The following is an 11806-nucleotide window of genomic DNA, read 5'->3' as shown; positions in this document are numbered from 1 at the left end:
GTGACTGTTGTGTTCAATATATATTTAAACTACATATGAACTCAATGAAATACCAACTTTAAGGAACTATGAAAGTTATGCAGTCTTTTCAGCATGAAAGTGTATGTCAGTCCTGGTGTAATGGAAATAGGACATAGTAAAACGATGGAGTTTTAACTTTTCTCTCTTCAGTTTACCAGCTCTGTGACTTCGGGTGCTTTAAATTCTAAGAACATCAGATTGTTTGTTTGTGGAACAGGGCGCACGGGGCCTCCTTTAGAAAGCCGCTCTCTGAAGTAGTGTGAGCATGACGGTGCCTCACTCCACTCCGCCACTCATCTCGGAGTCTGATAAGTAAAAGTTGTGCAATCTCGCAACTTCTGTAAACTGTGTAAATTTATAAAGGCAAAATGAAAAAAATATGTTATAAGGGATACAATGATTTCTCTTAAGAAATTAATAATTTGGTATTAAAATATACAATTTACTGAAATGAGACTTACTCTTTAGGATAATGAAAATGATTAATTTTAACATACTTATGGAGTCACAATGTTAATTTACTATCAATATAAAAAATGATATCACACACCTGGTTGGTGTGGTTCAGTGGATTGAGTGCTGACCTGTGAATCAAAGGGTCACCAGTTCCATTCCCTGGCAGGGCACATGCCTGGGCTTCAGGCCAGGTCCCCTGTGGGGAGGGCATGAGAGGCAACCACACACTGATGTTTCTCTGCCTCTCTTTCTCCCTCCCTTCCCCTCTCTTTAAAAATAAATAAATAAAATATTTTTTAAAATAATATAACAAACCCTGTTATATATATTTATAACATATTTAACCGTTACATGTATAACCCTCATTTAACCCTGTTACATGTATATTTTAGATAAAACATTAACTCACAGGTTTCTATATGGCTCACCACTAGTCTCGTTTTCTTCCCCATTCCAATTTTTAACCAGAACTGCATCCTCCTCAGCTACTGTTGACATTTTTACATATATGTGCTTCCTCAAAAGGTAAATTATTTCAAGTATCATTCTGAGACCTACTTTTTTTGGCATTCAACATTCTATACTGGTCATCTTTACATGCACACAAAGATCTAGTTCATTTTAAAAAAAGCTAAATAGCTTTCTGTCATATAAATATAACATTATTTGTTTGTTCATTTTGGTGGATGTTTAAATTCCTTTAAATTTACTATTTTAAACAATGTTTTTAGTGAGGGCTTTTATACATACCTCCTTGTACACATGTACAAGTATATTGTCAGAAGCTATGTACCCAGAAGTGTAATTTCTAGGGAGTTGTCAAATGTTTAAGCTCATAGATATCTTAGAGGTCTTCTGACATTATGAAATCATTTTTCTGAGGCGCAATTAAACCAATAAGTAGGAAGGCTGAAAGTAAATTTCCAGCCTTCTGAATCTTATTTCTGTGCCCTTGACAGCACGCCACTAATCTTCAGCTGCCTGTCTTTTTGTTTGCCACAGAGGTGCTTGTACACTTATTCTCAATATAACCCCTGAAAGCAGCCCCTTATACTTAATTGAGTAATACCATAATATCATTGACTAGGCATTTTCGTGAGGTTGCAAGGTCATGGGCCTGGAAATCAGGAGACTTCAGCCACACTATTAGCGTTCAATACTCCAGAGTCACTGCACACTTTACATAACCTCCATCTCTCTACCTCCTCCTTAGGCTTTCATTGGCCCCACGAACCTTCCATTTTACATTCCTAATTGGCTGTCTCACAGGTGTATCAGGTTTAGCATGTCCAGAATTCAATTCTCGTTCTCTTCTGCCCCTTTTGCCACCCTCCATCCTTTCTACCTCAGTAAACATCCCAATAAGAAGCACCCAGTAGCCCAAGACAAAAAACTGACAGATGCCCTCTAACTCCTGATATGAAACATTTTCTCAAATCATATGTATTTTGCTACCACAAGCTTATTCTAAGCCTGAATACCTGGTCCAATGCTGTCATTTCTAATTAAATCTCCCATTGCCCTTTCTATATCATTCTCTGGCTGGCAGTTAGAATTTATTTAAAAATATCAATTGGATTATATCAACACTTGATTTAAGCCCATGAATATCTCCTTATTCGTCTTAGAATAAAATTCAAATTCCTTACCAAGGTCTAACTTGTGCCCCTCATCTTGTGCCCTCCCTCCTTCACTGACTGCTCCCGATACACTGATCTTCTTTCATATCCTTACTCATGCCAAGCTCTTCCCTATTTCGGGGCCTTTGCACACACTCTTTCTTCTTCCCGGGTCACTCTTCCTCTAACAATGTCCACAGCTGACTCATTCTCATCCTTTGTGTACCTGCCAAAATGTAAGTTCCTCAAAAAGGTCTCCATAACCAATCCAATCGGAAATGAGTGTCCATACACTTTGTACAACTCTACTTTTTGAGTAGGGCAGCCATAACAAAATACCACACACCCGGTAACTTACACAATACAAATTTATTGTCCCATGGTCCTGAAGGCTAGAAGTCCGGGTTCAAGGTGTCAGCAGAGTTGGATCCTTCTGAGATCTGTGAGGAAGAATTTGTTTCATGTCTTTCTTCTAGCTTCTGGTGGTTGGCTTGTAATCTTTGGTATTTCTGGCTTATTGAAACATCATCCTTGTATCTGCCTTCCTCCTTATACATGGTTCTGCCTGTGCTCGTGTTTATAGCCAGATTTCCCCTTTATAAGGACAGCAGTTACGTTGGATTAGGAGTTCACCCTACTCCATTTTGTCCTCTTATTAAATTAGCTAATTATATCTTCAACAAACCTATTTCCAAATAAGATCACATTATGAGGTACCGGGAGTTAGGGCCTGAACATATGAATCTGGGGAAGATAAAATTCAATTCATAATAATCACTTCTCAAAATATATTCCCCATATATATACACACACACATATATTCGTTTGGTCAATGACTATAGAAGACAGTTTTTTCTTTCTTTTTTATTTATTATTTCATTGTTTGTTTTTTGTTCACATGTATATACCCAATACCCTCAATAGGCTTTGTACCTGATAGTCAATATATATTTGTTGTTTTTCTACACATGTAATTGCATGAGTTATAAATTCTATTACTGCTCTGAATTTCATGATTTTGCTTTTGCTATGCCCAATTTTATCATAATCCAATGCTATGCTAAGGCAAAGTTTTCAATATGTAACCATATGCCTAAATAAGGCAAACATAAATACAGTTTGGTTTTATAGTTTCCTAAATAATTCAGCCCAAAATATGTATGCTTTTAGAAAGGGCATGGAAGAATCACCATAGTTCACTTAGTAATTTTTCTACCAACTTTCAATTGACTTTAGCTCTGAGGAATGAGATCTAAGAATAATGTAAAATGTAACTCCACTGTGTTTTATGCTGGACAAGAGACACATAAAAGAACTCACTTTTCCAGTTCAAAATATTACCACTGTACACCATGTTATTAGCAGAAGAATTGTCTGTCCTCCTTTTTCTGCCCATCCCACTCCACAACCAGAGCCCCGAATCCTGTTAGAGCCTAGTTTCTGAACAAATTTAATCCCACATTTACTCTCCTTTTCCTCAGCCTTCTCTTACTTGCCCTTTTTCACCAGCTCCATCCCCTATGCTGTCACAAAAGCATAAGTCTCCCATTTTAAGAAGGCTTGTTTTAAATCTTCAAATCTATTATTGGATCTGGTCACTCGACCCAACCTTCTTGATATTTCCCCTCAGCCGCTTTACATCACTGCTGTCACCTCTGCCAGATGAATCTTCCACAAATGCCATTTTCATTATTCCACTTCCTTGATTTAAAACTGTATTGGTACCATATCACTTGCTGGACAAAGCTTAGATTCTAAGTCTCCATTAATTAGCCTTACATTGCTCATCCTTTTTTTTTCCAACTGTAAATTCTCAAACTAAAGCCATCTGCTTTATTTCCCAACAACTCTTGTCAATTTCAACTCTATTTATGTTGCTTTTCATAGTGAGAAAGACCTGCCTACATTTTCCTGATGAAAAGTCCGGCTCTACCCAGTCATTAAGTTCCAGCTAAAGAAAGTTCTCAGGGAATTGACTCTTCTAGTCCATACATTCTTCTCTGTCTAAACTCCTACAGCAGTTTTAGTTAGGTAGCCACATGAGGAAAGATTTCTACTTAAATGAGTGACCATTAAACTTCTGGTTTGAAAACTGTGCTTTTTCTCATTCTTCAAAACTCATTAAATATACATAACTATCATCAGTGCCATTAACAATTAAGCCTGAACTAAATGAAATCAGTTAAGGTAAATCTTTAAACAACACTCAGTTTATGTCATGTATGTACTATTCTCTTTATATTTTTACTTGCTCTATGCTATTACCATTTTAAAGCTTAAGTATTTTCTTCATACCAGCTTTTATGTGTAAGTTAGATAAAATTATAAGATTTCATGAAAAATATACTACTTTTATAATAAACCTCTAGATCTATAGCCCTTGGTAGAAAGCTTTTAAAAACATGTCAGCACAAATCACAGAAACTATAAAGCTATAGAAAGTGCATGAAAACAAATTGAATCTTTCCTCACTCTAAATAAAGTTTTCTCTGATAATTTTTTTTAATTTTGTACCTAGCTACTTTATTTTTTAACAATGTACAAAGGCATTAAAGGATTATTATGCTTCTTCTTCATGAGTTTTTAACAGTGTAATATTGATATTACACTGGGAAAATGGAAAACACAAACATAAAAGAATATGAACAGGCTACAAAGGAGTGTTAATTCTGAGTGCATTTCATAAAGAAAAGTGGCAAGAATGATCTCAGCCATACAGACAACACATTAATCTATGACATATGTAGCGGAAACACATTAAATGCAAGGCTTGTATTCAACAATATTAATTTTACTGATGCTTTTTAACAACTGTAAGAAGTGCAAAATTTTACACATTCATTGATCGTTCAAGCCTGTGTTCTGTCCTAGCCTAGACGCCTCTGAAGTTAGCAGCCAGCCTGTGTTATCTACTATTGTACCCTAGCATCCAGACCGGGCTACCGGTACTGTAGTCACTGGCCACGTGTGGCTCTCCTACACCTGGTATGTGGCTAGTCCAAATTGATCTGCACCCTAAGTAAAAGACACACTCAATTTTGAAGGCTTAGTTACATAAAAAATTACAGTCTCACATTTTATGTTAAAATAATATTATACATATATAGGGTTAAATAAAATTTACGAAAATGAAATTTACCTGTCTTTTATATTTTGCTTAGTGTGGAAACTACAAAATTTAAAATCGCACAGGCAGGCATAATGAAATGGGCCCGAGCCTGTGCAGATTCAGAAAAAAAAAAAACAGAAAACTTAAGAACCGCAGCACCGGCTTGGTGGTTGCAGAGGTTGTGGATGCGCGGCAGTGTTTTCACCAACGTTATGAATGAAGTGCCTAGTGTGCAGGAAGCGCGCTGCATGCTGGTGGAGGAAGAAACTTGCAGATACTGACTGCTAAGGATTACCTGAGCCACCTGACAGCCCTGGATTATTCTGCTTCCAAAATTGACATCATGAGAATTGAATTTGAAAGACTGGCTGCTGGACAACCAAGGAATTGCTCAGTATGTGAAACGGTATGAACTTCAGCCCCTTCCCCGGGTCACGAAGTTGACATCACTGCGTGGCCAGAATGTGTAAACAAGTCTATGGCCCAGTTACAGCATCAAGCGGTTCAAATTGAGAATCTGGAACTAATGTCACGGCATGGACTCGAAGCCTTGGGAGGTATGTAAGGACAATTTAGTTCATATGATTGAACGTGCACAGAAAGAGCTCCAGAAGTTAAGGAAACATAATTGAAGATTTAAACTGGCAGCAAAAGAACATACGACTCACTGCTGGATCTCACTGAAGAGAAATGGAGTCCAGTTGGGTATCTTTGGTAAATAAGAATTGTAAGATTGAAATGACTATTGTACAATTAGCGGATGAAGTCTTTCAAATGAAGCAGCAGCATGAAGAGGCCAACACAGAAAACATCAGAGAAGACTTCTGAAAAGGCAGACTAATTGGGGAGGGGGGTGGGGTAGAAGGCAGGGAAGCCGGGCTTTTGCAGGAGATTGGGCACCTGAACTATGAAGGACAGAGGGATCTTAGAGAAGTCATCAGCAGTTAAGTGTTTAACTGTAAAAGTGAACCGTTACATTCAACTTGTACATAAGCAAAATAAAAGATTTCAACTTGGTGGCACAAAATAAATGAAATTGCTCATGTGACTTACACTATATTTCTATTGAACAGCGCTATATTTCTATCTAGATCATGCTTAATACAGTGTAGACTTTCAATAAAGTCCCTCAATTAAATAAGTGGACATATGCCCAAGTATGTTAAAATAGCTGGGTTTTGACAGTTACTCATTGTCAGTTTATAAGACTAGCTACTTAAAACCATATTTTTTAATTCTAGAAAATTTCTTGAAGTAATTTTTTCTTTGTGCTCAACAAAGCTAACTTTTTAAAAAAATATCCTCCTATCATTCACATTATACAATACAGCACAAATAAAGTTTAGTTTTTCATGGGATGCCTACATGGCATATTAACACTTACCTTGGAACAAATCAAAATTTCCAGTGTTTCACATAAGCCGAATTATGTATTTCTTACTTGACTTAAAACTATATTACCATCTCCTTTTATTCATGGGATGTTTTGACATTGTTCATCTTTTTTATGACATCTACTATCAGATTTACAAAAACTGTTTTACCAATCTGACCTGAAACAAAGGTATATGCTAATACTTGGCATATACCCCCAGCAAGGAAGCCCTGCCTCTAACTGCTCCACAGACGCCTTGTTCCCTGATACGCTGGTTCTATTATCAAGAACCAACCTACGCATCTAAGTTAGTACTTACAGACAAGATCAAAGCACTCTTGAGTTAATTGTAAAAATTTAATAAAGTTTGGGAACGTCCAGTGGAAATGCAATTAAATTAAGAATTACAGTTAGAGCATGTTTTTGAGAGCACCATTCTGCCATCTGCTTCTCCTCTACCTGCAGCATCTGTGGTCTATAAAATTGAGATATTAATCTTAATGACAATGAATGATCGTGAATCCTGACAGAATGCACAAGCAGCTGAGCTTTCCAGCAGCACAAGGAAATATAGAATGGTTAAGCTGCATTTTATTCTTCCAGAAAATGTTAGAACTGGCCTATGAAATCCAGCCCAGCCCAACAGATGCCTTGAGAGGTTAAGTGACTGTTCATCGTTCCGAGTGAGATCACTGTGGTCCTCGTCCAATTCTTTTCCCATTATAGCACACGGCCCTTCCTTCACTCTGAATTAATTTCATAGGATGCAGCCATATTGACTGACTGCACTAGATTTCAAAGAGCCATCAGAATTTCTTCAACTTGGCATAGAAGAGAAATAACCAGTAGACAGAGCAAAATTGCTTAAATTCAATGGGAAGTGAAATAAATTATTGCAGCCAGAGATATTAATGAATCATTTTTTAGCATGGTAGCTGCCAAGGACATCGTTTTATTTTTTTATGCTTCTGTATTTGCATTTTTCTTCTGTATTTGTGAATGTATTTGTCTTAATCAGAAACTGAAATCATATGAGGAGCCATTCCCAGATCTTTATACCTTTCCTCCTCTAAATGCCTTAGAATCATTATTCCTATCGGTTGTTTGTCGTGATTATTTCATACAATTTTTAGTAAGTCAGGCATTCACCTTTAACTAGAGCATGATGACAAGTGTTTTGAGAACAGCGATTATGCTTTATAAATCATTATGTACTAATAGGTTCTCATCAGAGGTCTAATACTCAGTGGAATGCATCATACATATCAGACAATCAATAGATGCAAGTTGATTGGTTGTTATGGGTTGTCTCCCTTCACTGAGTTTTTGAGAGGGAGGTTAATATATTCAAGATGTTGTAGGAAAGATGTCTGTTGAGGGAATTAGCGATTGGCAACACTTATTGTTAATTATGTGTTATAGGGACCCTTAACCAAATACAGAAGTGAGGGGCAGGTTATACAAGTCTTCACACCTGGATTCCATAAAGTTTATTTATATAAACTCTGTGGCCTCCCATCTCTGCAGTATTTGGGAAGGGGGAAATTATCGGTCATAGCACTTTATAGACAATGTCATATTTACCTTTATGGTATCCTCTGACTGTTGAGAAGGGACTAATGCTTAGCCCATTTCTCTTTATTGCCACAGGGAAAAATATAAGCAAAGAGAGTCTGAATCATTTATACAGAGCTGCACCATAAGGCAATGAAAGGGGCAGGTGCAGGTCTCAGATGGTTGCCTAAGTCCAAATTCCACGCTCTATCTGCTAGATAATCCTGCCTTCCCTCTCAATAGAATATTTCCCTAGATAGTTCCTGAAACATTTATAGCAGAAGCCTGCAGAATGACTGTTATAGAAGTTTGTGGAAAACTTCCAGGCGTCTAAAAATGTAAGGAATGGCCACATTTCACTTTGGGTATTCACATTTGAGAAGTGATGTGTGGTTTTTTTTTCCTCTCCTCAAATATTCAAAAGTTTGATCTAAGGCAAAAGTTTTACTATTCCTCCCTAAACCAGAGGAATGAAAATATCCATGAATTTTCATCAGTTTGCTGTAGGCAGAAATTTGCCAGTTTGCAGGAAAATGGCTTAAAAATCAAGCTGAGATGAAATACTTGAACTTCTTGTGCAAACCCATGAAAGTAATATTTTTCTTTATCAGCTGATATGAAAGTTTGCACAACCCTACATTACTTTGGCATAAAAATTACTTTTTTCTGTCTAAAATGTCACAAAACTGTTTCGATTCTTTCAAACATACCAGTAAAAGGACTTTTATCCCCTTAATTTTGTCATATGCCATCATTTCCTTTTTACTCTTTATTCCCATATTTAACAGAAATTCCCTGAAACTAACTTCCTTTAACCTCCACTCTGAAGTACACTATGGGAGGTGTGGTAAGTGGGCTAAAACCGGAGAACTTTCTTTCTCAGGCTATAAAAAACCTACAAAAGCTGGAGACTTGCTTCCTGCCTAGCTGGAAACTGTGACCACATTGAACTCAGCAGAGACCTCTGACTGACTTTCGCCCTGAAACATAGACACAGTTTGCATTTCCCCAACGCATCATGTGTTGTCAACAACACAGTGCTCCTCTAGGCCACTCGGATGTTCGCTATACTCACCAGAAGCAAAGCCACTTATGCAGTGATGTGCTTCTCCCACTAATGGCACCAAAAGGCTTCATGGGATGACACCTTGCCCTGCTTATTTCTTTGTTGCACCCAACTGGTGAGCCACTATTACCTACCTTCATGACCTGCATCTAACCATACCCATTTTTCAAAAACATTTTTCTTTTCAGATCAGCAAGTATTTCTGGAGGCATCAATGACCTGAAAGCTTCTATCATAGATGCTATAAAATATTTATGCTGATAATTACATTAGCAATGTAAACGTGATTTTATAAATCCATCCAATCACAGGCATCTATTTGTTCAATAAATTATTTAGCATGATAAGCTATGTGCTTCCTGTTTGGCAGGCTTTGAAGCATGAGATAATATTTTCGATAATACTCTCCTGCAAACCATTTTGTGAACTTCCTTAATTATTAAAATTTGAAACCCATGAAGAGACTAAACAAACTAGATATATAATATTGAAATAAGTAAAGGTGTTTAATTTCACTATTTTTGTCTTTTATATATCTCTACTTCGCCTTCTAATGTAGGTAGAGCCTTCTTCAGAAGTAGCCTATTGTCAGAAGGGCATCTGTTTTGAGTTCCTATTTTAGTCATTGTAATTTAGTAATTGTAATTTTTAGTAATTTAGGGAAATTGTACATATTCACATTTCTTTAATCTTTCCTGTTTATATTAAACAAAAGAGAATCAAAAGTTTTCTGGATGGGTAAAGAGTACAGGTTATTATTAGTGAATAAGTGAGAGTCCATTGGTACGTAGTAGAAACAAGTAACGCTCATGGCCTTAATAGTATTACAAATCAGTCTAGATTTAGGATAGCTTTTACTTAAACTTCACAAATTGACCTGTTTTCATTCAGCACCAATGTGTACTTTGAAAAGTAGGTTCTCTGAAAAGTAGATGCCAAGACAGCATGACATGAGCAAGAGAGTTATTAGGTACGGGAAATGCCTATCAGGGAAAATCAGGAGGAAATGAGAAGAGTCTGAGAGAGCCTTCAGGTCAAGATGGCTCCTGAAAAGAAGAAAAGATTGATTGAGAGAAGATAGGTCTAAGACAGTCTGGCAAGGTCAATGGCCAGTGGGAGGGACTGAGCAGTGGTGCACCATCGGGAAAACTCCCCACCTTCCAGCAATGACCGTCCCAGCTGCTGCTCTGAGCACAGGCTGGGGAAAGCTATGGGAAGGGCAGCCTGAGCGTGACAGTGGTGATGGATTGCAGAGCCACTGCTCGCCTCACGTGGAACTCTGAGTGATCCAGTCTCACAGTCTGATGCTGCCACAGGCCACCTCGTGGATCACAGAGATCTACTTACCTCACAGGTTGGAAAGCCTCTCATCCATGGTTCCCAGGATCCTCTCTTCTGAACAAGAAACTCGGAAGAGGTAGTTCTGATGCAGCTGATCTCAAGATCTCAAGTGATACTCAAGTTATCCTTCCTCCATTATCCATTCAGAATTCCCTTAATATCTAGCAATCGTATTTGCACATTGTTGGTGGCAGTGTTGTTGGTGTGACCCAAACCTTCCTTCCCAGAAGGCCTGTGTCCTTGGAAAGCACACCCTGCTCAGGTGGAAGGGTTGCTGTGCATATCCACCCACGGTTACAGTGGGACAAAGGGGTACTAGGAGGTGGAAACCTGAATCACCTGGAGCCCATGCATATTATTCTCCATTCCTGCTGTATGAAAATAGCACCATGTCCTTTTGCTTCAAGGTTAATTGCCACTGCCCAGTGTGATGACTTCTCTTCTACAGTGATGGTCTCTCAGCACAAGGGATCCAGAGTTTCAAGGCAGCAGCCATAACAGGTGCTTCAATAGACCTTCTTATCTGTCCCTTTGCCAGAGCAGTCCCTTTTGCTTACCAGGACCTCGAACTCTGCAAAATGCAGAACATGGAGTATAGATGAAGAAAATCTCCCAGCTGGTCATTGAGTGACAGTGAGGCTATTAATGCTTCCATTCATGTTTCCCAGATCCATCTATTTTACCCCATGGAGAAATAACATTACCTAGAAGTCTCTGATTTAATACACACACAGCACCTTGAGGATGACTCCGTATAATTTCAGAATGTTGACCTCTGGAGTGGCACTTGGGATGGATTTTTAGAGGTTATTCCAAGGTTCTGAAGCTGGCTGCTTCTGGATGGTGTACTACATGGCATAGCCAGTGGAGCCCATGGTTGTCTGCCCTTTATCTCTTTCATTGTGAAATGTACCCACTGTTTGGATGTTACAAGTACCATATTGGAAAAGTGGCTCAGGTTTGAGAACTGAGCAAGAGAGCGTTCATTTTAATTGAGGCAATCATCCTCAGCTTCCTGCTCCTCCATTCTTAACTCTTGTTTTTGTATTGTTGTTGTTGTTGTTGTTTTTATAGTTATTGACAACACTCTTGCTCCCAAGGTTACCACGTTCCATTACCATCTCCACAACTTTTTCTGGGTCAAAGTCATTTGGCTCCACCTTTGACCTTGCCAATGGTTAGAATAATTGTGGCCTCCTGGTTCCTGAAAACTATTATCTGTTTCTCCTGCCATCAGCCCTGGCCTGCAAAGGAGGTCACCATTG

At 38.2% G+C, this 11806-nt stretch overlaps 1 pseudogene; it reads left to right on the top strand.

Moving 5' to 3' along the window:
• Positions 1-5302: 5302 nt before the first annotated feature.
• On the top strand, positions 5303-6033 carry LOC114500544 (annotated as a pseudogene).
• The last annotated feature ends 5773 nt before the right edge of the window (positions 6034-11806 follow it).

Source organism: Phyllostomus discolor, chromosome 3, assembly GCF_004126475.2.
Source record: "Phyllostomus discolor isolate MPI-MPIP mPhyDis1 chromosome 3, mPhyDis1.pri.v3, whole genome shotgun sequence".
Taxonomy (NCBI): domain Eukaryota; kingdom Metazoa; phylum Chordata; class Mammalia; order Chiroptera; family Phyllostomidae; genus Phyllostomus; species Phyllostomus discolor.
Note: the sequence above shows the minus strand (reverse complement) of the source record. Positions and strands in the feature narration are given on the sequence as shown.